Source organism: Balaenoptera physalus (genome assembly GCF_965194825.1).
Source record: "Balaenoptera physalus genome assembly, chromosome: 9".
Lineage (NCBI taxonomy): Eukaryota > Metazoa > Chordata > Mammalia > Artiodactyla > Balaenopteridae > Balaenoptera > Balaenoptera physalus.
Window position 1 is genome coordinate 1,717,266 of NC_138888.1, and position 15,934 is coordinate 1,733,199.

General features: G+C 62.5%; 1 protein-coding gene across 1 annotated transcript in view; it reads left to right on the forward strand.

The window, feature by feature from the left end:
- Window positions 1-2,623: 2,623 nt before the first annotated feature.
- Window positions 2,624-15,934, forward strand: part of FRMD1 (FERM domain containing 1) — a 43,951-nt gene continuing 30,640 nt past the window's right edge. The window contains exons 1-2 of the mRNA XM_082475825.1: window positions 2,624-2,939; window positions 3,468-3,620. The gene's annotated coding sequence lies outside the window, so the exon portion shown is untranslated. The remainder of the gene's footprint in view (window positions 2,940-3,467; window positions 3,621-15,934) is intronic.

Consider the following 15,934-nt stretch of genomic DNA (forward strand, 5'->3'; position numbering starts at 1 on the left):
AACATTGATACTTGGAATTATATGACAACTTTCACAAAACAACCTCAGACAAAGAATTGCGTGCAGGGTGTCTTGTGACAATTTGGAGCATATGAAGATGTAAGAGGAAGGGAAACGTTGAGCTAATTCACTCAGAGAGGGGATCCCAGCCAACCCCTGCTACCCAGTGGAGCATTAGGAGGATTGATGCCCTTCAGCCCCATCTCTCCTGGGGGCAGGACAAAGGAAATAAGCAGATCAAGGCCTCCTGGCGATGGGTGCGGACTGTACCAGTGCCGATTTGGGTGGCCAGCTAGGGATTCCAGACAGTGAGCCTGGGCAAATATGGGAGTTGTCACGGCTCCCCTACAAGCTTGTAAACCAACACAGACAAAACCAGAAAGCACCCAGACAAGACAATGCACATATCCAGGCATCACAACACCTGAACTCCAAGCCTTCTTGAGGTTTCTGGAACATGCTGGTCTGTGCTACCCGGTCCCCAGCACCAAGGTCTTCACCGTTCATGTTGTCCTTCTTGGCACAATGGCAGGGGCCATCCTCATTGACGTGGGTCTTTGCTGTCACCGCTGCAGCTAAAAAGGAAGTGGAAGGGCTGGAGGAATAAGTTAAGACCACCAGAGCTCCCCTCTGTGAGACAAAGGGCCCGGTGCTTTGCACGTGTTTTACATTGTTGATCTGTTCTATCTGCATACTGTCTTGTTGGGTGGAAAAAAGGAGAGAGGCTAACTCTTACTTAACCCTTACATGCCAGGCACTTTCTGAATGTTTTACAAATATTAACTCAATTAATCCTCAGACCCCTTTATGAGTAAGTACTATTATCATCCCCTTTTTAGGCAAAGAGAGGTTAAGTAGCCTAAGATCACATAGCAAGAAAGTGACAAAGCCAGGTTTTGGACCCCCAAAGTCAGGCTCCAGAATCTACGTGCTTAGCCACTGCATAATACTTCCTCTGCCAGTTTTCACTTTGGGCTGATCACATGAGATAATAGATAAAGCTGTTTTGAAAGGTGTAAAAGTTAAATAAATGTCAGGGCATAATTTATAATGGTTTGCTAATAAATTCATTTATTCAACACGTTTCTGCCTGCCGACGAATGAGACTCACCCACTGAGTGTTGACAACATAGTGAAGAGCAAATGCAGGGCTTCCCTGGTGGCGCAGTGGTTGAGAGTCTGCCTGCCAATGCAGGGGACACGGGTTCGAGCCCTGGTCTGGGAAGATCCCACAGGCCGCGGAGCAACTGGGCCCGTGAGCCACAGTTACTGAGCCTGCGCATCTGGAGCCTGTGCCCCGCAACAAGAGAGGCCGCGACAGTGAGAGGCCCGCGCACCGTGATGAAGAGTGGCCCCCGCTTGCCACAACTAGAGAAAGCCCTCGCACAGAAACGAAGACCCAACACAACCATAAATTAATTAATTAATTAATTAATTAAAAAAAAAAAAAGAGCAAATGCAGACAGCAGGACACGGTGGATATTCTCTAGGCTGTGCAGCAGGAGAAAGCCTTGTGCGCCCTTACCCGAGTTTTGATCTGTTCCAACCCTCGCTGTCCTCTATAAAATAGGAAGATTGGTCCCTGTCTTGCAGAATTCAGCATATTATTGAGTACCCAGTAGATGGTTGGCATTATGAAAAATAGCTTGTACCCAAGTACGAGGCTCTCACGGTTGAGTGGGGAGGAGACACCTGAAAAATCACACTGCAAATGAGGCTGTGAAATGATTGAGGTTTGCAGTACTGAGAGCGTCCCAAGGAAGCCGTGAGTAAATGGAGTTGGGAACAGCTTTACCCCAGTTGTCGGTTGAGTGTGACCCTGAGGTACGAACTTACTCACGGAACAAATAACCGTGAGCTGCCAGCCACTCTTCTAGGTGTTTGGGTCTCAGCAGCAAACAGAAATACCTGCCCTGGTGGAAGGGACTTGATCAAAATGAAAGAGTAAATAAGGTAATATACTAGAAGCTGACAAGAGCTATGAAGAAAAACAAGGCTGGGAATTGGTGAGGTTTAGGGTTCAGGACTGCTCCCTCGCAGCCCCTCCCAGGGCCCTGGGCCTACTTTTCTCTCGACATCACACCCCAGCCCTTCCTCGGGGCCCTGCGGCTGCATCAGCTTCGGGCCCCGCGGCACTGGAAACGGCGCGCATCCCTCCCCGCGCACGCCGGGCTCGCCCACTACCGCCTCGCGCGCGTCCCACCGGCGGGTTCTGGGCCCTCCCGCAGGTCACCAGGTCCCTGGGGGCACCTCCGCTCGCCAGGCACCGAGGTCTGCGCTGCGCCTCCAGGGCGAGCGGGTGCGCGCTGGCTCGTGGAGGTCCGGCGGGACGTTTCCACCAGACACCACCGGAGCGCCCGGGCCCGTGCGAACGCCGGAGAATGGGACCCAAGGACCTTGCGACCCCGTGAGACTGCACCCTCAGGAAGGTGCGACCCCGGATGCTCAAGCCCCGCGGCCGGGCCGTCCAGCTGGTCCGGCGGGGAGGGAGGGCCGCGGTGGTGTGGGGGTGGGGAAGGGAGGGGCTGGGAGAAAGGGGGAGAAGGCGGGGCGGGGGCGGGAGGCAGCGGGCAGTGGCTGGGGCGCCGGCCAATCCCGAGCCCGGGCACCTCCCCCTGGGGATCGCCCCCAACCGCCGTCCCCGCGGGTTCCAGCCTGACCGCAACCGAGCTACAGCCACGTTCACTCCGCCTCCCCGGGACCCCGACCTGGACCCTCGCCCAGACCCTCACCCCGACCCGGATCCGGACCCCGACCCCGACCCGGAGCCGGACCCGGGGCCAGGCCCGGACCCTGACCCAGACCCGGACCCTCACCCCGACCCGGACCCGAACCCGAACCCAAACCCTGACCCCGATACGGACCCCGACGCCCACCCAGACCCCGACCCGGACCCGGAACCGTGAGCCCTGTCTGGACCCTGACTTTGATCCCCGCAAGTGAGCGTGTCAGTCTCCGCGGCGGGGGGCACCCCATTCCTGCGACCCCGGCCCCGGCCGGGGGTCCCGGGGGTCGCGGGCACCCGACCCGACGGCTGTCACCTCACCGCCGTCGCCTTTCCTGGTTTACGCCTCTAGGTCCCACCCAGAGGCGAAGGTCAGGACCCTCCCCCGGGCCTGCTGTCGCCCCTGGGCGGCTTCTTACTTAGAGACCTGGTCCGGGCCCAGGCTGTGCGCGGAGCGGGCCGGCGCGCCCCGGCCAGCCCTTCTAGAGGGAGCCCCCGGCCCCCCCGGCCCCCCCGGCTCCCCCGGCCCCTCCGGCGCCCCCCGGTCCCCCTGGCGCACCCGGCCCCCCCCCCCCGCCCTCCACTCCTTCCGCGGCTTCTCCAGCCCCTCCCTCGCAGCCCCATCACCGCCACACCCACACCCCGCGGTGGCCCGGTGCTCCCGACTCAGGCCGGGGCGGCGGCGCTGGTCCGCGTTGGCGGCGCGGCCTCCTTTATCCCGCCCCCGCCACGCTCCATCCAGGTGCGGCCTGAAACGTGGGCTTTCTGAGCTTCTTTGGAGAAGGCTCGACTCTGAACATTGCCTGAGGCTGACCTGGAGGAGGGGCGTCTGAGGTTGGGGAAGAGCTTCCCGTTTCGGCACCGCCGGCAAAAGCACGGAGAGGGAGACACCCAGGTGAGGGGTACCTGCCTGCCTGCAGGGTATGGGGTTCCCAGGAGAACTGGAACTTCCCAGGTCACAGGTCGGGCTGTTCTGGGTGATTTGTGTGTGGGGTGTTGGTGGCATTGACGCAAGGCAACAAACTGACATTAGCTGTGAATCGCCGAGTTGAGGGCGTTCCCTGGTTCAGCGGCGCGGCCACAGCCCCTCTTTTCTGCCTCCCCAGAAAGGAAGGCTGGAGCAGAGAGTGGCTGCGGAGTGGGGAGGGGCTGCGGGGGCGGGGCTGCGGGGAGGGGCTGCGGGGAGGGGCTGCGGGGGAGGGGTGAGGCGAGCGCTGGGGCGCCGGGGGCGGCTTTGGGGTCAGTGGGTGAGTGTCTTCTTCCACCTTTCGAGTTTCCTTGGAAGGTGAGTGGCCTTTTCTGGGACGCTGCTGGCGGGGAGCTGGGCCTTTCCATCGGGAAGGGGGCTGCTGGCCACTTGGCCCTGAAACACCCCTGTCCCCACTTTTCTGTGGAACCTCGGCCCCCGGCCTCCATCAAGTATGGACGAATGTGACTGAAGACAAAAAGGGACGTGCGTCCCGCGCCCACCCACCCACCCAATTCCAGCGGGGCAGGGGCGGGTGCAGCCTGTCTTCCCAGCAGAGGTAGGCAGACACAAGGAAGTGGGGAGGAAGGCCCAGCCCAGGCCCCGTGGCTGTTCTTACCTGGGGGGCCGGGGTGTGCAGGGCCAGCTGCTTGGTTGACACGTGGAGGCTCTATAAGTCACGCCCCATGTAACATAGTTGTGTCCAGTTCATTCCCCTTGGACTTTCAAGGATCTTCTGGTGACCAGGATGTGGTGACACGGGGGCACAGAGGCCCCAGCCACCTGCTGACCTGGGTTAGGTTATTAAAGTGGTGGCCTTGTGGGCCCAGGTGGGCATTTTGTGGCAGCCCCTTCCTGGCCTCTGGGCACGAGCTGGATGGCTGGTGGGTATGTTGAGGTACACGCCCCGACGGTGGGGCTGTAGGTGGGACATGCAGGGCTGTGTACGTGGCAGGGCCCTGTGGCCCCCAAGTGAAGAGTGGCTTTTCCAGGAGCAGCTGTCATCAGGTGCTGATTCTCCCGGGCTCTGGTCTGGCACCGATCAGTCCTTGCAGTCAATGAGAGATGTGAACTTGAACCTCAGGAAATCCTAGGCCTCCCAAGACGGGGAAGACAGGCCCACTAGAACCTCAACATGCTTTTCAGCAGGACATGGCAGGGGTGGGTGGCCTGCCGGCTACTCAGAGGGCAGGGCCTGGTCACCTGTCACCTCACCCCAGCCCCAGTTTAGCCAGGGCTGGTCTGCCCCACGGGGACAGTTTGGGGCACCCTGCCCTCCTCCTAACAGGGGCCTGCAGAGGGCCTCCATTTCCTCTCTTCTAGAAGCAATAACTTCCCAGGAGCTTTAATCAGCCAGCCGTCGCTGCGCCATTTTGCTCTCGAGAAGGGCGGGCTGCACGCCAGCCAGCCGTGTTGACGAGGTGCAGGCCTGCGGGTTTCCCGTCTCGCCCACCTGATCCCGCCAGGCGGGCCGTTTGTGCATCTTCTTAGGCGTGGCTGGCCACCACCCCCCCCCCCAGCAGAGGTGGCTTCCCTGTGCTCAGGGCAAGCAGAGCTGCTTCTTGACTCCTGGCCCGTTTGTTTCGAGGCCTCGGCCTTTGTAGGAAGGTGGTTGGTTTGGAAAAGTACAGGACTTGCCTACACAGAGTCGCTGGCTTCCTTAAAGTTTGAAGTGTCTGTGACGCAAAGACCGGGTACTTTGTACTTGACAAGAACTGCGCCTTGTTTTCGAAATGACTGCATTTGGAGGAGCCGGTCAGGTCTCTGCTGTGGCAGGACCGCAGGCCTGGGATGTTCTCAGATGACACCTGTTGTCTCAGGGTGGCTGTCACTCAGGGGAGCGTCGGGGTCACCTGATCCTCGTTCTGCCCCATCCTTAGGACACACAGTGTGACCCAGGCACCTGGGCGCAGCTGAGGGTGGGTGCCAGCAGGGAGGGAACGTCTCTGACTACGGGAACCTTGCATCTCCCTGCACCCCTGGGCTCGGCCCCCTCCCAGTCCCTGCACCCCTGGGCTGGGCACCTCTCACCCCGCAGTCCACACCCTCCCGTGCCCATGCTGGGAAGCCCGACGGGAGGCTGGTGGAGCTGCCAGGCTGAGACGTGGATGAGTCAGGGAGGCGGCTCAGTGAGCAAGTGCGAGAGCGACTGTGGCCGTCGTGACACAGACGTGTGGACGGGGGTGAGGAAAGGGGGCCGCGCGCCCGACACCAGTGTCAGCGCTCCAGGGACCCCGCCACCTGCTCCCCACACAAGCCCAGACGCGGCCTGCGTGGCCACGCTCCCTGTCCTGTCTACCGAGCACGACGGGGCCCGACACCTGAGGCTCCCTTCTCTAGGCACCCGTGGAGGGACCCCGGGTGGCAATGGCCAGCGGCCCCTCTGGACGGGTCTGGGTGGCTGCTGGTTCCCGGGGCACCGCCTGCACGCACGGGCCTGACTGTGATGCTGACGTTAAGCTTCTGTCATCACCAAGGGGGTCGTTATTCCAGTTACTTCGCTCGATAACATAATGGAGCAGGAAGCAGAGAGGTTTACAGGGTGCCCGTGGGCCCCAGGGCCCCAAATCCTGCCGTAAGGACACCGAGATTGTGATCCTGACAGCAGGGCACACACAGGAGGGAGGCCGAGCGCCTGCAGGATGAGCCCTGAGGCCGCGGTGCCTGCGTGAGCACCTGGCCGCCCAGCGGACCCTGCCCTTGGCCTTTCCTCCTCATCCCCTGAGGCCACGGCCAAGACCCCCTGTCAGCGCCTCCCTCCCAGCCCCACCCGACAGGGAGAAAAGTCTGGGGGGGGCAGGTGAAAGTCAGTCCTTTCTTGGAGGGGATCTTCACAGGTGCATGCCCTGTGCCACGAGTCGAGCCCGTGCCAGGACGCAGGGCTGAGCAGACCTGCCTCTGCTCTTGTAGAGGAAGCCACGGGTGACACTGCAGCTTGTTCTCTGCTCCCAAGAGAGGGATGTGGCCCTGGGGTTCTCATGCGTGCGCACCGGGCAGCTGGGCCCAGGGGCAGCGAAGCAGCCGGGCGCAGACCTGCCCTCGGAAGTGTGGGGCGCAGCACCGGGAGACCAGCCCGAGGACACGGGGGGCACAGAGGTCTGGCACACAGGAGTCCACGTGCCCGGGGAGATACAGGGTTGGTGCCAGGGTGGCTGGTGGCCAGAGGCCAGTGGACGGTGGGAAGGGGCCTTGGCCTGAGGTAGCGCATCCCAGGCGGAGGGAACGGTACTCGGGACGGTGCAGAGGTGGGGTCCCCAAGGTGGGGGGACCCTGAGGTGGGGAGCCCGTGCGGGCCGTGGTGGGAAGTCCCCGTAGAATTCTGGACGCGGAGAAGGCGAGGGGCTGGGCAGGAGAGGGGGAGGGGGAGGACGACAGAGGCCGGCCATGCCAAGTCAGGGGTAGAGGCTCTGAGGGGCAGTGGGGGCCTTTGGAGGACTTGCCCTGGGCGGGTGGCGGGTGCATCCCACCCTGCTTTCAGATGTCTGGGCAGCTGTGAGGAGAGGGAAGGAGGGCGGGGCGGCACGGGGAGCAGGCCGCTTTGTTGGCCCAAGCGGGACACGTGGGCGGCACAGACCAGGCTGCTGGGTGTTCAGCAGGGGGCCCCTGGCCGGTGGCAGGGCTGGTGGGCGGAGAAAGGAGGGGAACGCCAGCGCGTGGCGCAGAGCCGACAGGAGGTGGGACAGGTCTGCTTGGCAGGCGGGGTGCTCTGGAAGGGAGGAGGGCAGAGGGCCGTGCAGGAGCCCCCTCCTGCCCGCGTGTGTTCCACGGGTGTCACCAGGATGCAGGAATGTGGGTTTAGATAAATAGAGTGGGTGTCGAATATGGGGGTTTAGTCAGGGCTCTCCGGGGAAGCAGAACCAATGGGGGAGACAGGGAGAGAGCTGTATTTTGTAGAACCAATGGGGGGGACAGGGAGAGAGCTGTATTTTGTAGAACCAGGGGGGGGACAGGGAGAGAGCTGTATTTTGTAGAACCAGTGGCGGGGAGACAGGCAGAGAGCTGTATTTTGTAGAACCAGTGGGGGGGGGACAGGGAGAGAGCTGTATTTTGTAGAACCAGTGGGGGAACAGGGAGAGAGCTGTATTTTGTAGAACCAGTGGGGGGACAGGGAGAGAGCTGTATTTTGTACAACCAGTGGGGGGACAGGGAGAGAGCTGTATTTTGTAGAACCAGTGGGGGGACAGGGAGAGAGCTGTATTTTGTAGAACCAGTGGGGGGACAGGGAGAGAGCTGTATTTTGTAGAACCAGTGGGGGACAGGGAGAGAGCTGTATTTTGTAGAACCAGTGGGGGGACAGGCAGAGAGCTGTATTTTGTAGAGCCAATGGGGGGACAGGGAGAGAGCTGTATTTTGAGGAGCTGGATCGTGCCTGCGTGGCTGGCAGGTCTGAAATCCACAGGGCGGGGCGAGCGGCAGGGCTGCAGGCCCAGGAAGAGCGGATGGTGCAACTCGGGTCGAAGGCCGTCTGGAGGCAAAGGGCCTCCTCCTCCAGGGACCTCAGTCTTTCCTCAAGGCCTTGGACGGCTTGCATGCAGCCCTCCCACACTGCGGAGCTCATCTGCTTTACTCCAGGTCAGCTGTTAAACCATGACTTCACCCGAATACCCCCTCCGAGCAGCAGCCGACACCGGGCACGTGGCCCAGCCAGGCGGACACACGAGGGCCGGGCAGCCACGAGGCCGCGCGTGGTCCTCTAGGCTGGGCCCGGGTCTGTGGGCCCCTTTCGGGTGCTGGGGCCCTGGGGTCTCAGGAGCGGCCAGTGAACGTTCGTGACTGGGACCCCGCTAAGTAAAGGCTTCCCCCGAGCCCCAGCGCACGCTCCCAACGTGGGAACAGCGATTTCAGGGTGCAGCGCTCACCCACCAACCCCACTTTGCCCTTGGCTGGGTCGCAGCCTCGGGAGTTTCCCGGGTGGCATTTGAAGCTGGCTCTGTACGTGGAGGGCGGGAGAGACCAGGAAAGAGGCAGACACCCGGGCGGCAGGTGCAAGTTTACTAAGCAGGGACTTGGGTGCGCCGCCCGTCTCGGGCACCCCGCCCGCCAGAGTCTCCAGTTCACACGGAGGCCCTGACGGTCCGGCTGAGCTCCCCTCCAGAGGGCCTCAGCGCGTCTCTGGCACCGCCGCTCCTGCGGGAACCGGCGGCAGAGCCTGCGTCTGAGGACAGCGGTGTGCATGGTCCGGCTCCGGCTGCTGGTCAGCCGGTGGTCACGTTCTCTCGATGGCCGCCTCCACCGTGGGCGTCCGCTGGCGGCCTCGCGCTTCCTCCGGGCCGACACGCGTGTGTGACCCCGATCACAGGTGAAGCGCGTTCCTCCGAGGCCGTGGTCCACGAGCCGGCACAGCCCTGGGGGCCGGCAGGCAGGGGCTGGGACTCGGGGCGGGGGCACCAGGCCGCTTGCCGAACCCCTCCCAGCGACCTCGCAGGCCACGTGCTGGGTGCAAGATGAAAGGTGATGGAGACCCTTCGGGGCCCCCCGTGTAGGAAGGCTCTGCTTCCCCAGGAGGTGCCCCCCGCGGTGGGCCTCAGGTCACTGCTCCGTGGGGTTGGGCCCTGGACCCTCCCCAGTCTGGGGACCTCTGTGTCCTGGGTGCGGGAGCCCCAGTGCCCACCCTCCAGGCAGAGGGAGCATTGGGCAGCGCTCACCCGCAGCGGGATCAGGGCCGCAGGCGAGAGCGGGCCCCTCCCCTTCCTGCTCCTGTCACCTGAGGACGGTCTGCCAGGCGCTGCTCAGCAAGGTCTGGGAAGCTCGCAGGCGGCAGCCGCTCCCCGCACCCACCAGGGCACGCCCCCCGCCGCCCGGGGTCCGCACAGCGTCAGGCCTGCCCCGTGCGGCCTGGGCACGTCCTCGGGGCACATGAGGCCCCACCGGCGGAGTGGACGCCCACTCATCTCGGTGCTGGAGCCCCTCACTCGGGCACCTGTCCATCTTCCCGGCATCCGCGCCTCTCCCAGAGGTCTTGCCAGGTGACTAGCGAACCAGGTAAACTGGTCCCTCTTAGGGATGCTGCCCCGGCCCCCCAGGACGCGCTGCCACCCTGCGGCCTCCTTTCCTCCTCTCAGGGCGCCTCTTCCCCCAGAGCAAGCGTCCCTCACCCAGATGCACCTTAGGTCTGAGTGGCTCTCTCTCAGCTTCGAGGGGGTTTGCCGTCGGGACTCTTCCTTTGGGTTCTGGAAAGAGAGGACGCTTATTGGTGCTGGACCCTGAGACCGGGCCCTGGGGTGGGTGTCTGTGCCCCGCCCGGACATGGAGCGCCCTCGGAAAACACCCAGGGTTTGGAAAAACCATTCCTGCGCGCTGGGAAATAGGATCGGGCTGTTGGCTTCGGATATCTGGTCACCACACCCGCCATTTCCCGCCCACCACGGCTTTGCCCTTAAACCAGCGCCGTTTCATGAATAATGGTGTGCGTTTCACACTGTAACTGTTGGTTTGATGCTGTTGGTTTGAAGTTGGTGTGTATTTGAAATCGTTCTTGATTCTTCGCCGTTAACAGCAACTTGGATCAATAACGTCTTTGAAGACGCTCGCTCCCGCCGTGGCTCTTCCCTGGTCTCCCGAAAGCAGGCACCAGGCGCGGCTTCTCCGCTGGGCCGGGGCTGCTGCAGGGGCCGGGGGCCGGGTGCTCTGAGGCTCCAGATGGCACGAGTCAGGACCCGCACGCCCTCAGCAGAGGGAGGACGAGGAGAAGAGCCGGGCCCCGCGGGCTGGGCGCCCCGTCTGTGGCCAGCCTGCCTGCACGGGCCCAGTGTCCTGGCGCCCAGGGGAAGGGGCCCGAAGTCGGCTGGAGCTTGGGCCGGTCTGGCCTGAGGCTCAGCCTTTCCTCAGTACCGTGCTTTCCTGGCTGTGGGCTCCCGGCAGCTAGAGAGCCCAGCTCGGGCTTTCGTTCCCCTTCTCAGCCGTCGGCAGATCGCGCTGCAGCCCCAGCGCCCCTCAGAGCTGGCCCTCAGCTCTCAGCAGGGGCGCCGCTGCCTCGCGGAAGGGTCCCTCGGGGGCGTCGTCCAGCAGGGAGGGGCTGACGCGGGCGTCGCTGTGCCGTGTGCCTGGCGTGCTGCAGGCGTGCGGGAGCTCGGTCTGCGGTTTTCTTGCTACTCAGTACCCCGTCTGTAAGTTTCCACCCCTGGTTTGTAAATTCATAACGTTAAGTCGAGAAAAAGCAGCCACCCTCCCCTTTCACTAGAGTAGTCTTGTTAATTCTCTCTGGAATTGCAGGACGCCTCACTTCCTGCTGCAGGGGCTGGGGAGGCTCTGCCCCTCTGTGCACCTCGGGGAGGTCTGCACCCAGGACTTCTCTGGTCCAGAGCCAGCCAAGGCCCCTCAGAACACACGGAGGACCTGCCCGGGCATCCGGGCGGGGAGGCCCCTGGCCTTGCTAGCCCTGTGGAGGCGGGGTGAACGCAGCACTGGCCGGGTATCTCGGTTCTGGTCTCAGTGATTGGTTCTGTTTCTGGGCGCTTCTCTTGTCCCTTTTGGACCTCAGTTTCCTCCAACTGTAAAATGGAAATAAGGTGAGCCTTTTTGTCTTATGGGATGGTGTAAATAAAAGCATTTGGAAAAGTTTGAAGTGTAAATATAAGATACAGAAGTGAAATGTAAAATGCATTATATTTAAAGAAAACATAAAAGTGCAAATGTAAGGTCCCAGCCAGGCTCCCTGGAGGTGGAACCTTGCTGAGAAGGGGCAGGAGGAGGTGACAGGCGAAGGTCAGGCTTTGCTGAGCAGGGGGGGGATTCAAGGACTCCTGACTGGGAGGAGTTAGCTAGCTCGCCAGGGTCCCCTGCCGGCAAGTGGCTGGTGAGGACACACGTCTGTAGAGCACACGCGCCTCTTACACTGAACGAGGGGCGCTGGGGTCACGGCACATGACACTTGAGACAACACCCTCGTTTCACTCCACCCGCCAACCAAAGGAGCTTATCTGTTGGGTCCCCCAGCCCCAGAACTCAGCTTCCTAAGTGAAGCAGAAAGTTCTGGAAGAGCAGCACTTTAGGTGGCTGTTCCGAGAGTCTCATCATGAGGGAGGGTCCAGATTACGTGAATTCCGCTCCCAACACGTGCCATTAACAGCATCTCCAAAGACTTCCAAAGGCCTTTTGGCCTCTGAATGCCCCGGTGTGCTTCTCCAGACCTGAGAACCCATTGGAGGTTCTGAGAAAAGACTCTGAGTCCATCTTGGTTTACATTTCTCGGGTACTGCTGTGACCTTGAGTAGGTGGAACCCTTGGGGTTGGTCCAGGAAATCTGAGCCACCTTGTAAAAGTCAAACAGACCTATAAACTTGGAAGGATCCTTGTCAAGGTCTACAGTGACTTTTCTGCTTAGGGTTGGTCGTGGCCAAGTGTAATACCAAGTGCACTGGTCCACCGCCATTGACAGGGCTTCTCTTCAGGCCAGGAGAAGGGGGGGTATGTGGGATGACCGGATGGCCATGACCTTGAGTTCTCAAGGAGGGGGGCGTGTGATGGCCACAGCCTTGAGTTCTGAAGGGGACACATGCAAAGGTCCAGGGGCTTGAAGGCCGAGGTGACTTTCAGGACTCCGGTCTCTCCTTGGTGGGAGGTGTGCGCCGTTCTCGGGCTTTGAGCTGGAGTGCGTGATCTGCCCCGTGTTGTAGCAAGAATTTGGGGCCGAGATGTTAAGAGCGCAGGGCTGGGGGCTGAGAGAGGAGACTTTGGGAGCCCCTGCGGTAGTCCAGGCTAAAGATGAGAGGGGTGTGGACCAGGCAGTGGAGGGGGGGCGTGGCCGGAAGGCGCTGGGGTGGTTTGATGATACAACCGTGAGGATTTGCTACGCTCTGGACTTGGGGCGGGAGAAGCAAGACACCAGGCCGCTCCCAAGCCTGCTGTCCAGAGCAGAGGGCAGGAGGGCCGGAGCACCGTGGCTGAGGGGCTGTTTTGTTTCCCAGGGACTCGGGCGGCACCTGGCAGCTCGTCTGTGGGCTCAGCAGACGCCTCCCGGATAAATGAAGGGATGGATCCCGCCAAGCGTGGGGGTGACTTGCCCCGCTCTGCCTGGCCAGCACTGCGTGTCCCGCGACCTTCCGTCTTTGCCGAGATCCTCACGTTTGTGTCAGGGCAGAGCCCTGCTTTCAGATGAGCAGGGCCGCTGTGGCCGCGTCTGCGTTTGGGTCTCTGCAGCCTGCACGGGACCCTCAGAGGCCTCGGGCGGGCCTCCCCCGCGCGGGTGAGACGCGCTGCCCCGTGTGTAGGGGATTCAAAAGCAGCAATAAAACACACTGAACAGGTCTGCTTTCCTGTCGCCGTCCGCGGCGAGTGTCAGCCGCACACCCCCCCGCGTGGGGTGGGCCGTCCCCACCTCGCCCCTCTGCCCCGCGCCCACCAGGTCGCTTAGCACAGGATCTGCGGAGGCGCGGGGACTCGGGGACCCCTCCCCATGTCACCCCGCTGCCGGTGGCCAGTCCGGGGAGGAACCCGCAGCCTGGCGCCGGTGTCAGCACCTTCCCTGCCCCGCGCGGCCTCCCAGGGGAGACAGCCCCAGCGTGTGGCCCTGGCACCTGGATAGCCTTTTGCCAAAATCCACTGTACTTTCCAAAGCATGTCTTTCTGCTGAGCTGCAGCTCCAGTGTCCCTGTGCGGCAGAGCAGTGGGACAGCGTGGGCTCCCAGCGAGGGCAGACGCTTACCCAGCGGAGCTGTCAGGCAGGCCTCGAGGGGCGGAAACGAGTCACCCAGCAGCAGACAGACAAATACATCACAGGCACCGTGGTTTGGATCACTCACAGTTTGGAAGTGGTAAGCTTTGCTAGACGGGGTCGCAGGCAGGAGCTCCTGCAGCTGAGCCGTGTGCACGGCCGTCCGCTGGCCGGGGCTGCGAGCATGGGTGCTAAGCTGCTCCCCAAAGCCCTTGTCCTCTGCGCCACACGGTCGGGCCAGCTGCCGCCTGTGCACAGCTAACTTCGTTCTTCTGGGCCTGCCGGCGGCAGGGGGGCTCTAATTCCTAAGTTCACAGTCATGGCAAGTTCAGCACAGAGAGGAGGCTGGCAGGGAGGGAAATGTAAGAAGCTGCTCTCTGGGCAGAAGGGGGAAATGGGAGCTGGGGGTGGGGCCCGGGCCTCTGCCCAGCCGCAGTAACTGGCTGAGTCCTCTCCTTTCCTGCACTCCCTCCTCCCATCCTGGGCCGCCCCAGAGCAAGACTGAGGGTGGATGCAGGGCAACCCCAGGGGTCCTCTGCCGCCCTTACGGAGCTGGTGACAGCGACAGGAGGGTGGCAGCTGGAGCAGCAGAACCCCACGTCCCCAACTGGAACAGCCCCAGTTTGCCCCACCAAGTAACAGCTGCAGCCTTTGGACAAGCACCCGGCTCCTCCAGCCTCAGTGCTCTTACCCCTGCAATGGGAACAAGGATGTCCTTGCCCCCAGCTTGTCATAGGATGAGGGGGCCCATCAGCGTGACTCAGAGCCAGCTCTCCCCAGGGACACCCCAGCCCTGCCGTCCTGCGGCGGCGGGGGCGGTTTCTGCAAACACCAAATTCTGTCCACCGCCAACACCCTCCGTCTGTTTGTGACCCACGCTCCCTGCCCCGTTCCCAATTTCCAAGTCTGTGCTCTGGGTGCACAACTTAAAGCCCTGTGCAGGAGGGGTGGAGGGCCCCAGAGGGTGACGGGGCCACCGTCCACAGGGGAGACCCTACCAAAATGGAGGGGGTACGAGGACAGTGTCTTGCTTCACCCCTTTAAGTGACGTGACCCGAGGAGAGCCGACATTAGGGGGAAAGTAACTGGGGGCCTCAGGACCTCCCCCCCGCGCCGGCCCCCAGCTCTCCCGTTCTGTGCCTCAGAGGGGTTGGGCTTAGGGTTCCCCGCCTTGCTTCCTGGCCGGAGCCCCGCTGGTGTGCGTATACAGCGCTCTGGGAAGCAGCTCTCACAGTGAGAGGTGAGCTGAGACCCAAATCAGTGGTGGGAATGCAGGGGTGAGATGGAAAACGGGGCTGGGGATGTGCTCCAGGGCGGCTCAGGGGACCGTGACCAGGGACACTGGCACGGGCAGTCCCCGCAGCACCCGCTCCCCTGAAATAACACAGTGCCAGCTTGGGGGGGGAGGGGAGGTACGAGGCAGCTGCAGGAAGACTGGGGGCGGGGCTGCGGCCGGGGCCTGAGCAGGAGGTGGGGGGTTGGGGAGGACGGCAGGAGGGCACAGTGAGCACGCCAGGACGGGCTGCATCCAGAACTGCGGCCCCGGCTGGGGGCGAGGTTCACCCCTAACGGCAGGGAGCCCTCCTTTCTTAACTGATGTGACCTTTACATTCTATCTGATGTTCAAAGTTACCCCCCATCCACCCCGCCAGGCGGAGATTTCGAGTGATACCTGTTCTGGGGAGGTGGTGTCTGGAGGTGGAGGGGTGCTGGGCGGCTGGGAGCCATGGAAGGTCACAGAGCAGGTTTGCTGGAGCAGCTGCAGCCCCCCTGCGTTTCCCACACCCCGTTGTCATGGTCTTTAGGGCCGGGCCACCCGTCCCTTGTTCTCTACAGAAGACTCGAAACCTTCGCTGGAGTCACTGCAAATGACAAGCGTCCTCCAGGACAGGCTTCCTGCCTCGGCCTCACATCAGCTTCCTCAGCACCCCGCCCAGCCTCGGAGCCCACGCCTGCCGGCCCCCTGGACCCCACAGGCTTTCCCCGACACGCGGGTTTCCCTGCGTTCATTCACAGGCACCCGCTGACCACAGCCGTGTGTGCGTCGGTCCTGGGAGGACAGGGCCCCGTCCCCAGCCCCCTGCCCAGTGGGACCTTAGCTGTGGCCTCACTCCCAGCCCTAACATCCAGCCCCCTAAGATCAGAGGCGGCTCTGCAGCCCCGTCTGCGCATGATCAGCGCGTGGCCGTGGTCTCTGCTGGAGGGTGACCGTCCCCCAAGTCAGCCCTGTGACGGAGGTGGGCACTGCGGAGGCGTAATCTCATGGGGCTGCTCGCACCTCCTTCTTTCCGTGGACTCAAGCCTGTGGCAGGAGTGAGCTCGCCTCGACCTTGTGGTGGGCACCACCCCGTCGCAAGGCCCCTGCTCCCCCTCAGATGGGGAGAAACGAGGCTCTGGCCCCAGGGGCTGCCTCTCAGCTTCGAGACCCTGTGTCCCTCTGCCTTGCAGAGCTGGGGCCCGGAGGCTGCTTTGTTTCTGCAGGGCTGTGCGCTGTCCTGATCTAAAGGGCACCGTGACTCGTGACTCGAGCGGGGACTGACGCAGAGGGAGGGGGTGGCTCGTGTGTGTGGGGGAGCGTTTCCCGGGGGCG